Below are 20,767 nucleotides of genomic sequence, written 5' to 3' on the forward strand. Positions count from 1 at the left end.
TACTTACTCTACTCATCAAAAGCATGGCCATAAACCAGTGTTTCCCAACCTTGGCTACTTGAAGATATTTGGACTTCAACTCCCGTTGAAGACGTTTTGTTAACTAATGAGGTAAAAGCTAGTTGATCACGGAGAGCTGGAAAATTGATCAACATGGTCACCAAGGATCAACATCAATTAAATGGTGCATAATCAAGGGGGAGCTGAAAGTAGGGACAGTGGACATAAAAAAGGAAGGTATTTTGATTGCATGGCCATAATTTTTACTTTTTTGACCTTCCACCTCCTGTCGATGTCCCAGCTGAGAGCTTGTTGTGCTCCCCTATAGCAGGTCCTATTCCTCCTCCAACCGCAAACACTATATTCTTAGTATTGAGAGACAGGAAGGGAGCAAAAGGCTCTGAAACATGATAATGATGATTGATGATGATTGATAGTGGGGGTGATGGAGAGGATAATCAGGAACCATTATACATTGTGTTAAACTGTGGCCTATTTAATCCATGGTTTGTTGAATATACCACAGTGGCAGGATCATACAATACTTTAAGCCATGGTTTCATATCAGAATATTGATTGATTGATTGGATTTGTATGCCGCCCCTCTCCATAGACTCAGGGCGGCTAACAACAGTAATAAAAAGAGTGTATAACAATCCAATATTAAAACAGTTAAAAACCCTTATTATAAAGCCAAACATACATACAGACATACCATGCATAAAATTGTAAAGGCCTAGGGGGAAAGAGTATCTCAGTTCCCCCATGCCTGGCAGCAGAGGTGGGTTTTAAGAAGCTTACGAAAGGCAAGGAGTGTGGGGGCTATTCTAATTTCTGGGGGGAGTTGGTTCCAGAGGGCCGGGGCCACCTCAGAGAAGGCTCTTCCCCTGGGTCCCGCCAAGCGACATTGTTTAGTTGACGGGACCCGGAGAAGACTCACTGTGGGACCTAACTGGTCTCTGGGATTTGTGCGGCAGAAGGTGGTCCCTGAGATAATCTGGTCTGGTGCCATGAAGGGCTTTATAGGTCATAACCAACACTTTGAATTGTGAATAGCTGAATTCATACAACAAACTAAACCAAAAACAAGCAAATCCTACGCAATAATGTATAACTGGATATAGCAGTGCTGGCACTTTAAGAAAGCAAAGGTGGATTAATTTGTAGGCAGCTGAAGAATTTGATTGAGTGAATCTACTTAATTAATAGGGCTCTCAATTCTGATAAACTACTAAAATTTAAATTATCCTTAGTTTAACTGTCAAAGTGCTTTGTTATATAGATGTTTTTATTTAAGAAAAAAATATCCAGAATTAATTACATTAACATTGTAGCTTAATGTAATACAAAGTAATAGGGTCTGTGAATATTGCATGTTGTCACTCCATCCAACAAGCAATTCCAAACTTTAGTTATTAAAAAAATAGTCTATAGTTTTGTTACTTCATTTTTTCCTGTGTTTTAGTTGTTTATTTTTTTCTATTTTCCTTTCCACAAGCATAATATAAGTTTCCATGTAAGGGTTTTTAGGGGGAGTATTGCAGATAATTGGATTGAATTGTTTGTTTGCTATTTAAAATTTCTATTTTCTATTTCTTTTATTTCTAGGGTGATTTTTGCCAAGCTTTATTAATTTTTGGTGGTTTAAAAAAAAAATACATTATTTTAAAATATATATACAATATAGCCTGTTAGATTGTATGGGATTATATGGTCACCTATAATGTGACTGCTGGCCTTTTAAAATTACTTTATTACTTTGGTTTAATTAATCCTGTTTTCTAGATTCATCTAATTCATATATTTACAAATCAGTCAAAGACCGGACCTTTCAACATTTTAGTTTAAAGTACAATTGGCTCTTTTGGGGATTCAGTTTTGTGCAATTGCTTTAATCCTATGTTATATGCACCGGATTTGCTGGGGTGAACAAAGCACAACATGTGAAATTGATTGTCAATCAGTGTTGCTTCCTAAGTGGACAGTTTGATTTCACAGAAGTTTGATTTACAAGTCTGATTCAAATTCATCTTCAGTCACTGACTGATTATAGTCTGGTCAGTTTCTGAGGATACATTCAGCACTTGCTGGAAAGGGCAAATATAAAACTAGCAGAATAATGTTTCAGTAGTTTGATAAGAACTATCCAAAGTGTATTTTCTTTAAAATACATGTTTTATATATTCATTTGATACATCAGAATGAAGTTTTAAAAGACTGCAATTCTGAAAGAACCATAAAATGATCTGAATTTGTTATTCTTCCAATGAAATATTGAACCTGGAAGTTCTGGTATGGAAACTTTGCTGTTGAAACTATCCGCTTACCTCCTAGATTTAATGCTTGATTACAAAATAAATCACTGTGTTTCCATTTGGAGAAAATAAAATAAAATCTCTTATTGAACATTGTGGTGTTGCATAATACAGGTATTTCCTGAACTGGCAACCATTTTTAGTAACTATTCTAAAGTCACAATGGTGCTGAAAAAAATGACTTATGACTGGTCCTTGCATTTATGACCATTGCAGGGTCCCCTCAGTCATGAGATCAAAATTTGAGTACTTGGCATGAATTTATGATTGTTGCAGCTTCCCAGAGTCATACGATTGTTGCTTGCGACCTTCCCAGCTGAATTCAGATTAGCTGCCCTGAGTCCTTCAGGAATGGGCGGCATAGAAGTCGAATAAATAAATACCAAAATCAATGGGGGAAATCTGGATTTGTTTAACAAATATACAATTTACTTAATGCTCATGTGATTCACTTCGCTGTGAGAAAAAGGTCATAAAATTAGGCGCCACTTGCTTAACAACCTTCATTGCTTAGCAACAGAAGTTGTGGTCATAAGTCAAAGAATGCCTGTGGCTCAAAAAATTCTACCACACCTCATTGTCTCGCTAATGGAAAGTCTTTTTTTTTTCTATTTTAGTTTTTGAAAAAAATATTTACAAATATAATACAAGGTACATAGAATACATAAAACATTACATCCAATAAGAAAAATAAAAAACACAAAAAACAAAAAAATAAAAAAAGAAACCTATATATTAAAATAAAGACGTGTACAGGGTCAGTATCTATATTCTTCCAAAACTATGTAAATTTTCTTTAGATTCTGAAACTGACACTGATGGAAAGTCTTGTGTGTTATGTGAATGCAGGTAACCTAAAGACACGAATATTCTGCACTAAATGAACCTCTGAAGAATTACGCACTGAGTTCTGTTATATATGGGAGGTAGGAGTCTATGGAGAGGGGTGGCATACAAATCTAATAAATAATAATAATAATAATAATAATAATAATAATAATAATAATAATGCGGTAGGGAAAGCAAGTAGAATGCTTGGCTGCATAGCTAGTGGTATAACAAGCACGGAGAGGGAGATTGTGATCCCACTGCATAGAGTGCTGGTGAGACCACATTTGGAATACTGTGTTCAGCTCTGGAGACCTCACCAAAAAAAGATATTGACCAAATTGAACGGGTCCAAAGATGGGCTACAAAAATGGTGGAAGGTCTTAAGCATAAAACGTATCAGGAAAGACTCAATCTGTATAGTCTGGAGGACAGAAGGGAAAGGGGGGACATGATAGAAACATTTAAATATGTTAAAGGGTTAAATAAGGTTCAGGAGAGAAGTGTTTTTAATAGGAAAGTGAACACAATAACAAGGGGGCATAATCTTAGGTTAGTTGGGGGAAAGATCAGAAACAATGTGAGAAAATATTATTTTACTGAAAGAGTAGTAGATGCTTGGAACAAATTTCCAGAAGACGTGGTTGGTAAATCCATAGTAACTGAATTTAAACATGCCTGGGATAAACATGTATCCATCCTAAGATAAAATACAGGAAATAGCATAAGGGCAGACTAGATGGACCATGAGGTCTTTTTCTGCCGTCAATCTCCTATGTTTCTATGTTTCTGTATAAAACTCCTGTTGGCAAAGATATTCAGGTAATTTCTGCTTCCTAAAGCAATTGCTTTGAAGACATTGCTTCAATGCTTTTTTCCAGAAGTAGGCCTGTTATTTATTATTTTTTTACACTTAATAAGATCTTAGGGGTGGGGAACCCTCCTGCTGTGACCTTTAAATAGGGCATTGGGTGAGACAAATCTTGTTCATGACATCGTTACCAAGAAAGAGAAAGATGTCGGTTGCTACCAACATCCCTCTCACTCAGTGTCAGCTGAGTTGATGATGAGATGGCAAAAAAAGGAAGACAAAAAAGGTGGGAGAGAAAAAGCAAAGATGTGCCTAAATTAACACATAGAGGGCTTGCATTGGCTGCCGATCAGTTTCCGGTCACAATTCAAAGTGTTGGTCATGACCTTTAAAGCCCTACATGACATTGGACCAGATTACCTCCAGAACCGCCTGCTACCGCACAAATCCCAGCGACCGATAAGGTCCCACAGAGTTGGCCTTCTCTGGGTCCCGTCGACTAAACAATGTCGTTTGGCGGGCCCCAGGGGAAGAGCCTTCTCTGTGGCATCCCCGGCCCTCTGGAAGCAACTCCCCCCGGAGATTAGAACTGCCCCCACCCCCCTGTCTTTTGTAAACTACTTATACCGCCAGACATGGGGGAGTTGAGATATTCCTTCCCCCTAGGCCATTACAATTTATGCATGGTATGTTTGTGTGTATGTTTGGTTTTATAATAAGGGTTTTTAGTTGTTTTAGTATTGGATTGTTACATGCTGTTTTTATCATTGTTGTTAGCCGCCCCAAGTCTATGGAGAGGGGCGGCATACAAATCCAATAAATAATAATAATAATAAAAATAACCAAGTGAACAGGTGAATTCATCTGAATGTAACCAAATGGACAGCCATTAATAGAGCAGGTGGCTCCCAATTCATAGCAGTTCATAGCAGTTCAAAGACCTCTAATATACTACCAGAAGATCATTTTTTGGACCACATGCTCAGGTTTTAATAAAGAACAAGTCTGTGATGACCTGCATTGGCTAGATTCTTGCATTATTCTAATTCACGATTTCTTAAACCACAATTGATTGCAATGTTTATTGCCAAAAAGCAGTAAATCATTATTTATAAATCACCATTAATGATTCCAAACCACATGTAATCCTAGCTAGCCAGAGAAGAATTTGAAATACCCTTTTTCTCTTGCTCATAATACTGGTTGGGAATATCTCTCACTCCATGCAACCTTCAGCTCCCTTCTCTGTCAACACAGATAGTCCTTGACTTAAGACCAGAGGTGCGCTGATAAGGTGGAACGGTGACATGGGCTCGCCCCCATGGCTCTGAGTGCTAGCAGAGTCCAGCACAATTCTGCTACTGCACATGGACAGGTAGCGAAATTTGGTCCGCGTGTCCGCGCATGATTTTGCTACCTGCCCAGGTGCAGTACCAGAATTGTGCTGAACTCTGCTAGCACTCAGAGCCAAGGGGACGAGCACATGTCACCATTCCATCTTAGCAGCCCACATCTGCTTAAGACCACAACATAGCCCAGAATTCATGTTGCCAAATGAGACATTCAGTTGTGGTCATAAGTCAAGGGCCACCTGTACAATACAAAGAGGCCACAATAGCAAACCATTGTTTTGAGTCTAGGGATGCTAAATAATCTCTTCTCTTTTGGCAGGGTGGGCTGCCAAACCTTCCTGGAGGACAGAATGGAGCAGAATCAGGTTCACTGTTTGAGGGATGGGGATGAACCTCCTTTCAAAATCCATCTGAGTCCTTCGGGATTGGACAGCATAGAAGTTGAATTAATTAAATCAATAAATCAATAAATCAATAAATCAATAAATCAATAAATCAATAAATCAATAAATCAATAAATCAATAAATCAATAAATCAATAAATCAATAAATCAATAAATCAATAAATCTCTGGATATTTGGTATCACTTCCAACCCCTGTATACTGAATCCATTATGAAAATCTTGTTGTGCCAGAAAGCAAAAAAATCCCCAAACTTCTCCATCCAGTTATTTTCTAAGAATACATCAAATTTAAATTGATTAAAATTAACTTATTGGAATATTGTATAAATTTGGTAAGTAAATAAGATTGCATAAATAAAATGATACTGCTCCTTATTAGGGCTGTTGGATCTGGATTAGAAAACACTTAGAGGCCACTAGAGGGCAGAAATATATACAGTATAGAAAATCAATGCTTTGCTGCCATTTGATGGTGATCCACATTTCTGCACCCTGCTTTGCAGAGGTGGGTTCCCACCTGTTCAGACAAGTTCTATAGAACTGTTAGTAACTTGCCGGCCTGGGTTGCTGGGACTGGCAGCAGCCCAGGCCTGCCACGCCCCTTAGCTGGTTCTCTCGGCGGGTCCATAGCCACCGCCATCTTGTTTTTTGCTTCTGTGCATGCACAGAAAAATATTTTTAGTATTGTGCATGCGTGTGCGGGCAAAGCACACCCACCCATGTGATGTAGCCCGCCCAAATGGTGTTTCCCTGAGCAAACAGCAGTAGAAGAATCCAGAACCCATCCCTGTTGCTTTGGTAATACTACATTGAATTTTCTAATAAGCCTCTAATTTTTCCATTGGTATTCTTATACTTTCTAAGCAGTAGCTTAATGCTTCAGGAAGTAGAGCAGTGATTTACGTCAGCCAAGCAACAGACTCGAATCTTGGCTATCTTTTTCCATTGGACAAATGAGGTCACCCACAGCCCCTCATCCTACGGACAGGCCTGCCTAAGTTGTCTTGAAGTGATTTGTCCCTCTAGGGAGGAAGTCCGATGAATAAGCATTCCTCAAATGCTTCACCAAACTACAAACTTGATCCTCATAAGCTTGACCAGATGAATTCTCCATGAATGAATAGCATTTCCATTTTGCCACAATTTGTGAATCACCACACCTGTTACCAAAACCCTGGTTAAGCATTTTCATCGATTTAAGTTATTTGGAAAAGAAAAAAAAAGATTGGGTCACCTCTCCTGGTAAACATCAAAAAATGTGTTTTGCAATTTAGGCCTATTATTATGTGTACATGCAGTCGCTTGTTTTTAAATCATCCTAAAACAAATTCATAGTTTTGTGTGAAGTGTGAACCAGGGACAGGATTTTGGATGTAGTCCTGTCCCTGGAATCTGCAAAGAGTTGGACGGCTTATGAATGTAATATATTAAATTAAATGAAATGTAATTTAGCTGTTCATAACTCATCATCTGAAGGAGAAAGTCAATGGGTTCTTCTGGATGAAACTGCATAGGGAATTAAGTATAGTCGCAGAGGAGACCAAGTTGTAAATGTGCAAAACAATTATTACCCAGATGTTAGCTCAGCCAAGCAAAGCAAGCATTGCTATTCATGCCCAGTTTAGTCAACCATTCTAGAACATTACTATGATTGATGTAGTAGAAGCCCAAAACTACCATCACATTGACTCTGGTTGTATTAACCCTTTCCAGCCACCAACAATTGTTTTTCAAACCTAAGCAATTAACACATTTTGCTAAACTCAAACCAAACAAACTATCCTGAGGTTTAGCTTATGGTTGTCCTGGCAAAAATTACTATAAAATAATTATATAAAATAAAATAATTTTATTTATTTTATAATATAAAATAATTTTGTACTACAGCTAATAGTTTGGAAATTTTTTTAGCAATCATGATTCATTCGAAGACCATAGTTATTGGTTACTGATAAGATCATCATTGTCCAAAAATTTGAATGAGTGTATGTCTCATGATCATGCTGTTACTTCATTTGAAGAAGCTGAAATAAATTGGCATGGATTCTTCCACCAGATACTGCTTCCTTGCTAAATATAGTCATTGAAGAATGGTGAAAGTCAGATTGCACGTCATTCATTAAAGTTGCACTTATTTTCATACCTTAAAAACGGGAAGTTTTAGAACAAAACAAGACTAGATTATGTACTAAACGCCTTCAATCATAAATTGTGTAGTGGGAAGCCAGCGGAAGAGAATGAGTAGTGCCAGTGGTCAGTAGATCATCAACTGACATTGTGGTGAAGGTTAGAGATGAGCATCCTCATTCTGTTTCCCTCCAAGTCTAAATGCGCGCTGTAATAAGCTACCTGAATGCTAAGGGCATGAATGCTGGTGCGGTGGGTGTCCAGGATTTGTGCGCAATGGGTGCTCAAGATTTTCCTCGCCAATTGCTGAGTTTTGAATTTTTTGACTGTAGGTGAATGGGTATGGCACCACTGCCCTTATTATTTTATTTATTTATTTTATTTATTTATTTTGTCCAATACAAAATGAGGATTTTAGTGGGTATATATCTATATACACATAGTAAAATACATGATGAAGGTTATATAGGAGATACTCATAGTAAAATATATCTAAGAAATAATAGAAAAGAAGGTATAGTAATAGAATATATCAATGAAAGAATAGAAGAAGAGATATAGGAATAGAAGAAAGGTATAGGAGATATAGGAGAGCAATAGGACAGGGGACGGAAGGCACTCTAGTGCACTTGTACTCGCCCCTTACTGACCTCTTAGGAATCTGGATAGGTCAACCGTGGATAATCCAAGGGTAAAGTGTTAGGGGTTTGGGGATGACACTATGGAGTCCGGTAATGAGTTCCACGCTTCAACAACTTGGTTACCGAAGTCATATTTTTTATAGTCAAGTTTGGAGCGGTTAATATTAAGTTTAAATCTGTTGTGTGCTCTTGTGTTGTTGTGGTTGAAGCTGAAGTAGTCGCCGACAGGCAGGACGTTGCAGCATATGATCTTGTGGGCAATACTTAGATCTTGTTTAAGGCGTCATAGTTCTAAACTTTCGAGGCCCAGGATTGAAAGTCTAGTCTCGTAGGGTATTCTATTTCGAGTGGAGGAGTGAAGGGCTCTTCTGGTGAAGTATCTTTGGACATTTTCAAGGGTGTTAATGTCTGAGATGCGATATGGGTTCCAAACAGATGACCTGTATTTGAGGATGGGTCTGGCAAAAGTTTTGTAAGCTCTGGTAAGTAGTGTGAGATTGCCAGAGCAGAAACTATGTAGGATTAGGTTTACAACTCTTGAAGCCTTCTTGGCTATATTGTTGCAGTGGGCTTTGGCACTTAAATCTTTTGTTATTAGTATACCAAGGTCTTTAACCGAGTGGGGATTATCTGTGATAATTTGATTATTCAGTTCGTATTTGGAGTTCAGATTCTTTTTCCCAATGTGTAGGACAGAGCATTTGCTGGTTGAGATTTGGAGTTGCCATGTGTTAGACCACTCAGAAACAGCGTCAAGGTCTTTTTGGAGAGTAGTTGTGCTATCGGTGGTGTTGAAGAGTTTTACATAGTCAGCGAAGAGGACACAGTTGCTTGTGATGTAATCGCAAAGGTCATTGATGTAGAGAATGAAGAGCGTTGGTCCCAGTACACATTGATGTAGAGAATGAAGAGCGTTGGTCCTTGGGGAACACCGCTTTTAACTGGGACGGGGGTGGATATGGTGCTTCCTATTTTGACCACTTGTTGTCTGTTTGACATTTGCTCTCTGGAGTATGGTGATAAGCCCAAGTTTTATCTCCTGTCACTATACAGTTGAGAAAAGCTTCGCTTTCAATCTCGAAGCAGTCAAGAAATACTCGGGTGGCACTGACTCTGTCAATTTTGTGCACTTCAGCAAGTGTCTTGGGCATCCATCACAGCAGAGTTCATGCCCTTAGCATTCAGGTAGCGTATTACAGTGCACACTTTGTACTTGGAGGGAAATGGAACGAGGATGCTCATCTCAACACCAGTCGATGATCTACTGACCACTGGCACTGTTCGTTCTCTTCCACTGGCTTCCCACTACACAACAGTAATACCAACGTCCTCCACGAACATTCCCCATGAGAGCTACGTGTTTCATAACCTTACTTTCTGGATAACCCTCATAGTACACGCAATGGTCGTAGGTGTGAAAACCAGTTATAAGTCATTTATTTCAATGGCGTTGCTATTTCAAATGCTTACTAAATGAATGGTCCTAAGTCAAGGAATACCTGTAGTTCTCATGCAGAACTGAAGAATTTGAAATTAAAAGGAAGACCATGTTCTTCAGGAGGTATCACAAAACCCCGTATTGAGATAACTCTCAATCAGTTATCAAGAGATACAAACTAAATGTAATCCACTCTAATCTTGATCACAGAAACTACGACTTCTGCAGTAGGGTAGCAAATGTCTGGAAGACTTTACCTGATCCTGTTGTTAGTTTCTCTAGCCCACATACCTTTTACCTTAAACTGTCTACCATGGACCTTACACGTATCCTAAGAAGTCCCTAAAGAGGTAGGCATTAGTGCACCAGTGTACCTACTCGTCCCTGTCCTACTCGTATGTACCCATTTTGTGTGTTGATGGCTAGGTTTTACTTCTTTATATCCATTTATTTGTGCGGTTTTTTTCCATGTGTCCTTTTTTCCTTGCTCTTGTTGACAAATAAATAAATTAAACAAAGAAAGAAGTTTGCACGTTGATTTTTCCCAGGCTTCGTGTATCCCTGCATTTACATAGTAAGAGAAAAGGGAACCAACACCTGTGCTGCTTGCACTTTCAAATCTGAGGAACAGCTTGAAGCCCATCTCCTTGAGAATAAGTACCAAGAAAAAAAGTAGATTTATGGGCAAGTCCAGGCAAGAATTACACTGGTCAACACATACACAAACAAATAATCAGCAAAGGTAATATGTCTGTTTTATGGAGTTTGATGTGCAGATTCCAAAAATATGCTTACTTTTGCTCGCTCACATAAGGTTTCTGATATAGAAGCATTTTTGTTATTACGTTATTTCTACATTTTCAATGTACAGTATGCAGTAATTACTGTTTTTTTCCTTTTTGGGGGGGTATAAAATTTTCTTTATTTTTCCTCGAACGTACAGTGAAACAACATGAGCACTAAAAAAACACAGAATCAATGCCTAAAATAATAATTAATGATATTTCTTTGATACGTTAAGCATTCAGAGAAAAAAAATGCTAATAATGCTTTTAATATGTACTTTTTGTCCTCTTCTTTGCAAAGTTAATTAAAATTAACTACACATGAGACATATTTAATCTACAGCAGTGTTTCCCAACCTTGGCAACTTGAAGTCCAAATATCTTCAAATTGCCAACGTTGGGAAACACTGATCTACAGTAATTACTGTTTTACTGCCAGTAGATTTCCTATACCAGTGATGGCGAACCTATGGGGTGCCACAGGTGGCACGCGGAGCCATTTCTGCTGGCATGCAAGCCATTGCCCTAGCTCAGCTCCAATGTGCATGTGTGTGCCGGCCAGCTGATTTTTGGCTCACACAGAGGCTCTGGTGGGGCATTTTTGGCTTGCAGAGAGCCTACGGAGGGATGGGGGAGGGCATTTTTATCCTCTACCAGCTCCAGGGAAGCCTTTGGAATCTGAGGAGGGCAAAACACAAGCCTACTGGGCCCACCAGAAGTTGGGAAACAGGGTGTTTCTGGCCTCCAGAGGGCCTCCGGAGGGTGGGGGAAGCTGTTTTTGCCCTCCCCAGGCATTGAATTATGGGTGTGGGCATATGCACACGCACGATAGTGCACATCCATGCTTTTTTGGCATCTGAAAAAAAAAGTTCACCATCACTATCCTATATCTTATAATAATAATGATGCCGCTCTGTGAAAACTACACCTGCTACAGAAAAGCTATATACATTTTTGAATTCCAGAGAAAAAATTATTCAGAAAAGTACAAGGTCAACTGCAATGACTACAAAAAATTATTTTTGGTAGACCTCCGTTATAGACTAAATCTGTCTGTATTTGAAAATGTAGAACTAACCCCGGGGACATTTGTTCTCATTATGATGCTAGAGACTCCTATAGCAGCCAAAGTAGTGGTCATGCTATGTAGGAGCTGGCCAATTGTAGAGTCTGCCACTGTTGGTCTGAACCGTCGAAGAAATCCCTTGGGTTAAGGTAACATGGTTGAAAAGAGCTGACAACATTAAGAAGAGGAGAAAGGAAATGAGACAACTAAAAATCACATGGTTGGTTTGATAGGAAATAAACACTTATTAAGTCCCAAGAGAATCAATTCCAAGTTGTATAATGCTTTATTATACTTTAGACAAACAGTTATACGCAATGAATAAAGTGGTATAACTCACAGGAACAAAGCAGAGACGGGGAGGGGTGGCGTTAAAACAGAGTTTTCAGAACTACTAGCCAGTGAGTCATGTTGAATAGTTCTGGACTTGGAAGGAATTCTGCTAAATGTAACATTTCTAGAAAATTGGTTCAAACTTTCTAGTCTAAGTTTTGATCTAATCCCGCTTCCTCTGTGAGTTTTTCAGTGTTATTTATCCCTAGAGTTTTGATATTCCCAGCAAGTCATTCTTCCTTTCTGTTTATCCTTCCTCTGACCATTTTAACACAAGGTCCGAGCCCTTAGCCAGAGTCAATATGTTTTATATCTAACCTAATTATTTTGACAGCTAAGGCAGAAAATTCCCCTCTTTGGCAGCAAAAAGTTGTCATTACAAATTAAACAAAGAACAATTTTGAGACACCCAGAATAAGCTGCTTCTTATTTATTAAATTACTAGATTTCCATTGCTACTTTCATTTAGAGCGCAAGGTGATATCATAGCCTCTTCCATTGAGAGAGGGGGGGAGTGGAGAGAGAGAGAGAGTCCAATCTTATTTATTTATTAGAGTTGGAAGGGACCTTGTAGGTCATCTAGTCCAACCCCCTGCTGAAGCAGGAGTCCCTATACCAGTGATGAAGAACATATGGCATGGGTGTCAAAGGTGGCACGTGAAGCCATTTCTGCTGGCACGTAAGCTGTTGCCCTAGCTCTGTTGCAACATGCATGTGTGTGCTGATCAGCTGATTTTTGGCTCGCTCAGATGCTCTGGGAGGGCGTGTTTGGCTTCCAGAGAACCTCCAGGGGGATGGGGGAGACCAATTTTACCCTCCCCCAGCTCCAGGGAAGACTTTGGAGCCTGGGGAGGGCAAAACACGACCCTACTGGGCCCACCAGAAGTTGGGAAACAGGCCTCCAGGGGATGGGCGAAGCAGTTCTCCATCACTGCCCTATACCATTTCAGACAAATGGCAGTCCAATCTCCCCTTAAAAGTGTCGTGTTGGAGTGCTCACAACCTCCAAAGGCAAGCTGTTCCACTGCTTGATCGCTCTCATTGTCAGAAAGGTTGAATATCTCTTTGGTCAGTTTCCATCTGTTATTCCTTGCCTGGCCCTCTGGTGCTTTGGAAAGCAGCATGACCCTCTCCTCTCTGTGGCAGCCCCTCAGGTATCAAATCTCATCACCGGCTCAAGGTTGACTCAGCCTTCCATCCTTCCGAGGTAGGCAAAATGAGGACCCGGATTCTGGGGTTAATATGCTGGCTCTGTTAAAAAGTGCTATTGCTAACATGTTGTAAGCCGCCTTAAGTCTAAGGAGAAGGGCGGCATAAAAATCGAATAAATAAAATAAAAAATAAACAAAATGTCTCCCCTGGTCCTTCTCTTTGGTAGACCAGCCATGCCCAGTTCCTGCAACCTCTCTTTGTATGTTGTAGTTTTCAGTCCCTTTATCATCCTGGTTGCTCCCTTCTGCACTTTCTCTAGAGTTTCAACGTCTTTTTTCTACTGTGGTGACCAAAACTGAATGCAGTACTTTAGATGTAGTCTAACTAAGGCTTTTGTAGAGTGGTATTAGTACCTCCTGAGTCCTATATTGTATCCCTTTATTAATGCTCTACTATGCCTCTACTAACACTCTACTATGCCCTGGTCAGACCCCACCTGGAGTACTGCATCCAATTTTGGTCACCTCACTACAAAAAAGACATCGAAACTCTGGAGAAGGTGCAAAAAAGAGCAACCAAAATGATTAGGGGACTCGAAACCAAGACTTACGAAGAGAGATTGAGAGAACTGGGCATGGACAGCCTAGAAAAAAGAAGGTCTAGAGGGGACATGATAGCAGTTTACAGATACTTGAGGGGTTGCCACGGTGAGGAGGGGGTCTCTTTATTCCCCAGGGCACCAGAGGGCCGGATGAGGAACAATGGTTGGAAGCTGACCAAGGAGAGATTCAACCTGGAAATAAGGAAGAACTTCCTGACGGTCAGAGCGATCAACCAATGGAACTGCCTGCCAGGGGAGGTGGTGAACTCCCCAACTCTGGACACCTTCAAGAGGAGATTGGACTTCCATTTGGCTGGGGTGCTGTAGAGTTTCCTGCTCAGGCAGGGGGTTGGACTCGATGACCTAACGGTCCCTTTCAACTCTATTAATAAAATAAAATAAAAAATAAAAAAAATGCAATTTAGGATTGTATTGGCCTTTTTGGCAGCCGCAGCATATTGCTAGCTCTTATTTAGTTGGTTGTCCACCAAGACTCCAAGATCCCTCTCATAGTTGCTGCTATTGAGGGTAGTGTTACCCAGTTTATATGTAGGTCTTTGGAGTCTCCGAGACCCCGAGACTCTCCGAGTCTTCGGAGAGGGGCAGCATACAAATCTAATAAATAATAATAATAATAATAATAATAATAATAATAATAATAATAATCTTACCTAAGCGTAGGATTTTACTCTCTTCTGCATTGAATTTCATTTTATTTGTTTGGGCCCAGTGTACAAGTCTGTCAAAATCCATCTGGATCCCGAGCCTGTCCTCTGGAGTATTGGCTACTCCCAACAGCTTGGTGTCATCTGCAAATTTCATTAGTCTTCTTTTTTATTCCCTCACCTAAGTCATTAATGAAGATATTAAAGAGTACTGGAGACAGGGTTGCACAATGGTTAACGTGCAGCACTTCAGGCTACTTCAGCTAACTGTTAGCTGTAGTTTAGCAGTTCACATCTCACCACCAACTCACAGTTGACTCAGCTTTCCATCCTTCTGAGGTAGGTAAAATGAGGACCCAGATTGTTGGGGGCAATATGCCGATTCTGTAAACAACTTAGAGAGGGCTGTAAAAGCACTATGAAGCAATATATAAGTCTAAATGCTATTGCTATTGCTACTGGGACTAGAATGGAGTCTTGTGGTACCCCGCTGCTTACTTCTCTCCATGTGGACCTGGACCCATTGAGGACTACTCGTTGGGTACAGTTGGTCAGCCAGTTGTTAATCCATCTGGTGGTGTAGCTGTCTATCCCAACTTAGTCATCAATGAACCAGCAACATCTGGATTTTCGCATCTGGAATAACCTTTGCTGATAATTCTAAGAGTGGAATCCTACCCAATGCATCTAAAATCCCCAGGGTTAGAGAAGAGTCAATCTTTCTAGGCAGGCAAGGTTAGAAACAGAAGCAACAGGCATTCCAAGAATGTTCTTTATTGTTTAGGCCAGAGAAGCAGAAGCCTAAAAGCCCAACAGAATTTTTCTCTGCTCCACTGGGAAGGGCGTGTGTAGCATACGTTCCACAAAAGTTCTTTTTGGATTTTCACAGGACAGAAACCTTAAATCCATGCATCAATATAATTTAATCCCAATAATGAATTAATTTTTGATCCCAATTATATTTTATAGTCCACTTCTTAACAGCATTTTTGCTCCAGACAGAAATCAGAACAAATGTTAATATACAGTACATATACAGTGGTACCTCTACTTAAGAATGCCTCTGCTTAAGAACTTTTCTAGATAAGAACCGGGTGTTCAAGATTTTTTTTTGCCTCTACTTAAGAACTATTTTCTACTTAAGAACCTGAGCCCAGAAAAATTTCCCAGTAAATTTGAGAGCGACACGAAGGCCCGGACATTCCCCTTTAATCATGGCCATCTCGGGCTGCCAGAGGAGCCTTTTGGTGGCACTTAAGGAGGCTTTGGCAGTCCAGATCGAATGAAGCATTTTCCTTTCTCTGGGCGCTTGGACAAGGAATAAACCTCTGCCAGCGCCCAGAGAAAAGAAACGCTCCCTTCACTCTGGGCAGCCGAGGAGTCACCACAGCGAAGGAAAGGTGCTGGTTACAAATAGTGATGGGCGAACCTAACGGTGTTCAGGTTTGGCAAATTCGGACAAGCTTTACGCAAAATTCGGCCAAACCCGAACTGAACCCAAACGGGGAATCCCTCCCACGAAGAGATTCCGGGGGCGGAGATTTGACGTCACCAGCAGGTTGCTAAGGACGCCAAGGTGATCACTTCCTGGATTCCATAGAATCCAGGAAGTGATCACCTTGGCGTCCTTAGCAACCTGCCGGTGACGTCAAAGCTCCGAATGCCGAACACGACTCCGAACTTTGCCCAAAGTTTGAAAAAATTTCGGGTTCATGTTCGGCATACCGAACACCGCAAAATTAGATATGGACTCGAATTGTGCGGGTTCAGTTCGCCCATCACTAGTTACAAAGCAAGTGAGTGAGAGGAGAGAGGAGCCCTTCAGCATGGGAAGGAAGAGGCAGCAGGTAGCAGCAGCAGCAGCCAGTGTGTGGGAGGCAGCCTCGCGCCAGATGTATGGGAGGTGTGTGCTCCTCCTCGCTGTCTCAGAGTCCCTCTTTTTTTTTAAAGCCTTAAAGTTTTGGATTTTTTTGATTCCCCTCACCTCACCTTCTTCCTTCGGCAGCGACTGTCCTCTTCCTCTTCTTCCTCCTCCTCCTCCCACCCAAATTCCAAGCTTTTATTTCTTTCCTAATGGGTTTGCACTCATTATTTGCTTTTACATTGATTCCTATGGGAAAAATTGTTTCTACTTAAGAACGTTTCTACTTAAGAACCTGGTCACAGAATGAATTAAGTTCTTAAGTAGAGGTATCTCTGTCCCTTAAAATATTAAAAATAACATATATAGTTACACATTTTTATCAATTGTTCAAAAGTTTGTATTTTATTCTGCCCTTACATCAACAATACATAACTCTACTGGTGCTGTATTTCTCTTCTTAATCATTCTTGCTTTAGCAATTGCTTCAGTTTATTAGCTTGATTTTATATAAACAATGATTTATGTTGTTAAATTAATTCATGCTTATTTATTTTAGATTATTTAATTAATATAATGTTTATTGATTTTTATTAATATTTTATATCAGTGAAACCCATGAGACTCCTGTAGACTCTTTTCAAAAAATATTGATCAGAGTGTTCATCCCTTGGTATAGAGGCCACATATGGATACAGTCCTATTTTTAGAGGTCTTGGCAGAAAAACTCTGCAGTTTATGCCATTGACATTTGGTGATGAATGATAAATTCCTCTGGCTGGATATTTTTGCTTTTTAAAAAGGGAAAAATGTTTTAATGGGTCCTTGGTGCTCTCTGAGTTTGCTCATGTTCTTCCAGATATTTCATTATCCCAAATAGATAACATCATCAGTAAAAATTGTTTTGTGAATTTGCTCTACATGATGGTTTTGTGCATCTTTGCAGATCTTCTAACTTGGAAAAAAAAACAGTCTGAAAATTTCAGCCCTTTTTCTTTGTCACTGTATCTCTGAAAACCCCCTGTGACCCTTATAAACCTAATTTAGAACAAGAAAGAGAGGAGGAAATTAAAGTGCCCAGCAACAATGGTATAGTATTGTCATATCGTTGTCTTTTCTACCACAACATAGTATCCTTCTAAGTCACATTCATTATTGTTTGTCACATATTCTGGATTTTAAATAAATGAAAATTAATCAATAAAATAATAACTAAAAAACTAAATGCATGAAAAAAGATAGTACTATCCTTGTATTTAAAGATCCCTTCTCTGCAATGTTATTTCATTTGGGCAAAGTGTGTATGGATATCTGTTGAGTGGGTGGGATGGGGGGGGGCAGGCAATTAACATATGCATCATGAGTCTGTCATCTGCACCTCTATAACTGTCTGGTTTGGTGCTGCAACCCAACAGGATCGACACAGACTTCAGAGGACAATCAGAACTGCAGAAAAAACAATTGCTGTCAACCTGCCTTCCATTGAGGACCTGTATACTGCACAAGTCAAAAAGAGGGTGGGAAAATATTTACTGACCCCTCACATCCTGGACACAAATTGTTTCAACTCCTACCCTCAAAACGTCTCTACAGAGCACTGCACACCAAGACAACTAGACACAAGAACAGTTTTTACCCGAACGCCATCACTCTACTAAACAAATAATTCCCTCAACACTGTCAGACTTTCTACTAAATCTGCACTTCTATTCTATTAGTTTTTCTCATCATTCATTTCACCCATTTCCTCCCATGTTGACTGTATGACTGTAACTTGTTGCTTATATCCTAAGATTTCTTTTTAATATTGCTTCTTCACTGGTTATTTGACCCCTATGACAATCATTAAGTGTTGTACCACATGATTCTTGACAAATGTATATTTTATTTTATGTACGCTGAGAGCATATGCACCAAGACAAATTCCTTGTGTGTCCAATCACACTTGGCCAATAAAAAATTCTATTCTATTCTATGAGAATAATATACAAACATCAATTATGTCATCTGTGCAATTTGCACAAATGGGTCATGATGCATATAATATCACCTTGGTTTCTACTAGACACCTATGAAAATGAGCGTGTCCAGCAATGGTGGGATTCAATTTTTTTAAACTACCGGTTCTCTGGGCATGGCTTGGTGGGTATGGCGTGGCATGCTTTGTGGGCGTGACAGGGGAAGGATACTGCAAAATCCCCATTTCTTCCCGATCAGCTGGGACTCAGGAGGCAGAGAATAGATGGGGGTGAAGACAATCAGGGGTGGTATTTACTGGTTCTCTGAATAATTGAGAAGCACTGCTCTAAGATCTAAGACCGTGGCCTCCAACCTTTTGAGGCACCAGGGAACAGTTCCATGGAGAGAGGTTTTTCTGAGGACCAGAAGGGGCGTGGTTTCATGTGCTGCCTTTATCCCACAAATGGGGCTTCACTTGTTTGCATGGTCTGGTTTCTGGCATGCCATGACCTGGTGCTGTTCCATAGACTGGGGGTTGGGGATTCCTGATCTAGGACACTCCGATTCAAATCCACAATGGAAGTTCATTGGATGACCTTTGGACTGTCTCAGTTTCACCTCCCTCCCTCCATAAGGTTGACAATGGAGGAGTGAGAATTCAATGTAACATCTTTATTTCTATTATCATGTAAAAAGCACATTGTTTAGTCATCCTGACTTCTCCTTCCACCACTGTTACTGTAGATTCCAACAACTTGATGTTTAGCTATTCATTTCAGGTTGAATGAGCTGACGATCAAAATCAAAATAGAGTTGGAAGGGACCTTGGAGGTCTTCTAGTCCAGTCCCTTGGTCAAGCAGGAGACACCTATACCATTTCAGACAAGTGACTGTCCAGTCTCTTCTTAAAAATCTCCTGCGATGAAGCACCAACAATTTCTGAAGGCAAGTTGTTCCACTGATTAACTGTCCTCACTGTTAGGGAATTTCTCCTTAATTCCAGGTTACTTCCCAATTTGATTAGGTTTTTTTAATCTAGTCAAATCTACTTAATGGTTGCGTGGAACTCAGTGATATCTGGGGCACTGGACCGGATTGTGCCTTTGCAACCTCTCCGTGGCGATGGATACAAGAAAGCTCCATGGTTTACCAAGGAGCTCTGGGAGATGAGTGCCAGAAGAGATGTCTCTAGAACGATGCTGGAGAACCAGTAACTCCGAATCTGACCGAACACTATTAAGAGCCTTTATTAGGACTTGTCTAGTGGCGATACAAATGGCAAAATGTTCGCATTTTGAATAGTAAACTGTTTTTAACTGTTTTTAGAGGTTTTTGTATTATTATTGATGTTTTATATTTCTGCTGTGAGCCACCTAGAGTCCCCATGGAGTTGGGCAAAGAAAGAAAGAAAGAAAGAAAGAAAGAAAGAAAGAAAGAAACAAACACTCTCACAAAAGTCAAGCCGTGACTATATTGTTTCTTCCACTATCCTTCCCTGATTTCAATTACCTGTAGTTCCTGGCTTATGACTGGTCATTTAGTGACTGGTGGAAGTTAAAACGGACCTCCCCAAACTATGACTCAGTTTTGAAATTCTGATGTCTGCTGCCTCGCCTCCCATCACGTGATCACATGTTGGGTGCTTGGCAACAACTGTTTGTAGTGTACCACGGTGACAATATTGACATTTTATGACTTTTTCTGCAGGAAACCCAGCATTTACTTTGTCCTGTGACTTTCCAGTTCTCTTTTGTCTCTTAGAAAACTCAGAACAGAACTGGATTCAGAAATGGTTGCATGTAATGCCACTGCTGCATGAAACTAGTATTGAGTGCAATTAAAAAGACAAAGCACTAACAGATGTAAGGTTTTCTGTTGTTGTTAATTACGAAGTTGTGTCCAACTCATCGTGACCCCATAGACAACGTTCCTCCAGGCCTTCCTGTCTTCTACCATCCTCTGGCATCCATTTAAGCTCACGCCTACTGCTTCAGTTACTCCATCCAGCCACTTCATTCTCTGCCATCCCCTTCTTTTTTTGCCCCCAGTCACTCCCAGCATTAGGCTCTCCTCCAGTGAGTCCTTCCTTCTCATTAGGTGGCCAGAGTATTTGAGTTTCATCTTCAGGATTTATGGCCTTCTAAAGAACAGTCTGGGTTGATCTCCTCTAGGACTGACCGGTTTGATCGCCTTGCAGTCCAAGGGACTCGCAGGAGTCTTCTCCACCACCCGTAGTTCAAAGGCCTCAATTCTTTGGAGCTCAGCCTTCCTTATGGTCAAACTTTCACAGCCATACATTGCAACTAGGAAAAGCAAAACCTTGACTATATGCACTTTCATTGGCAGGGTGGGGTCTCTGATTTTTAGTATACTGTCTAGATTTTCCATAGCTTTCCTCCCCAGGAACAAGCGATCTCCGGGACCGCCT

The sequence above is a fragment of the Erythrolamprus reginae genome, chromosome 3 (genome assembly GCF_031021105.1).
Source record: "Erythrolamprus reginae isolate rEryReg1 chromosome 3, rEryReg1.hap1, whole genome shotgun sequence".
Classification (NCBI taxonomy): Eukaryota; Metazoa; Chordata; class Lepidosauria; order Squamata; family Dipsadidae; genus Erythrolamprus; species Erythrolamprus reginae.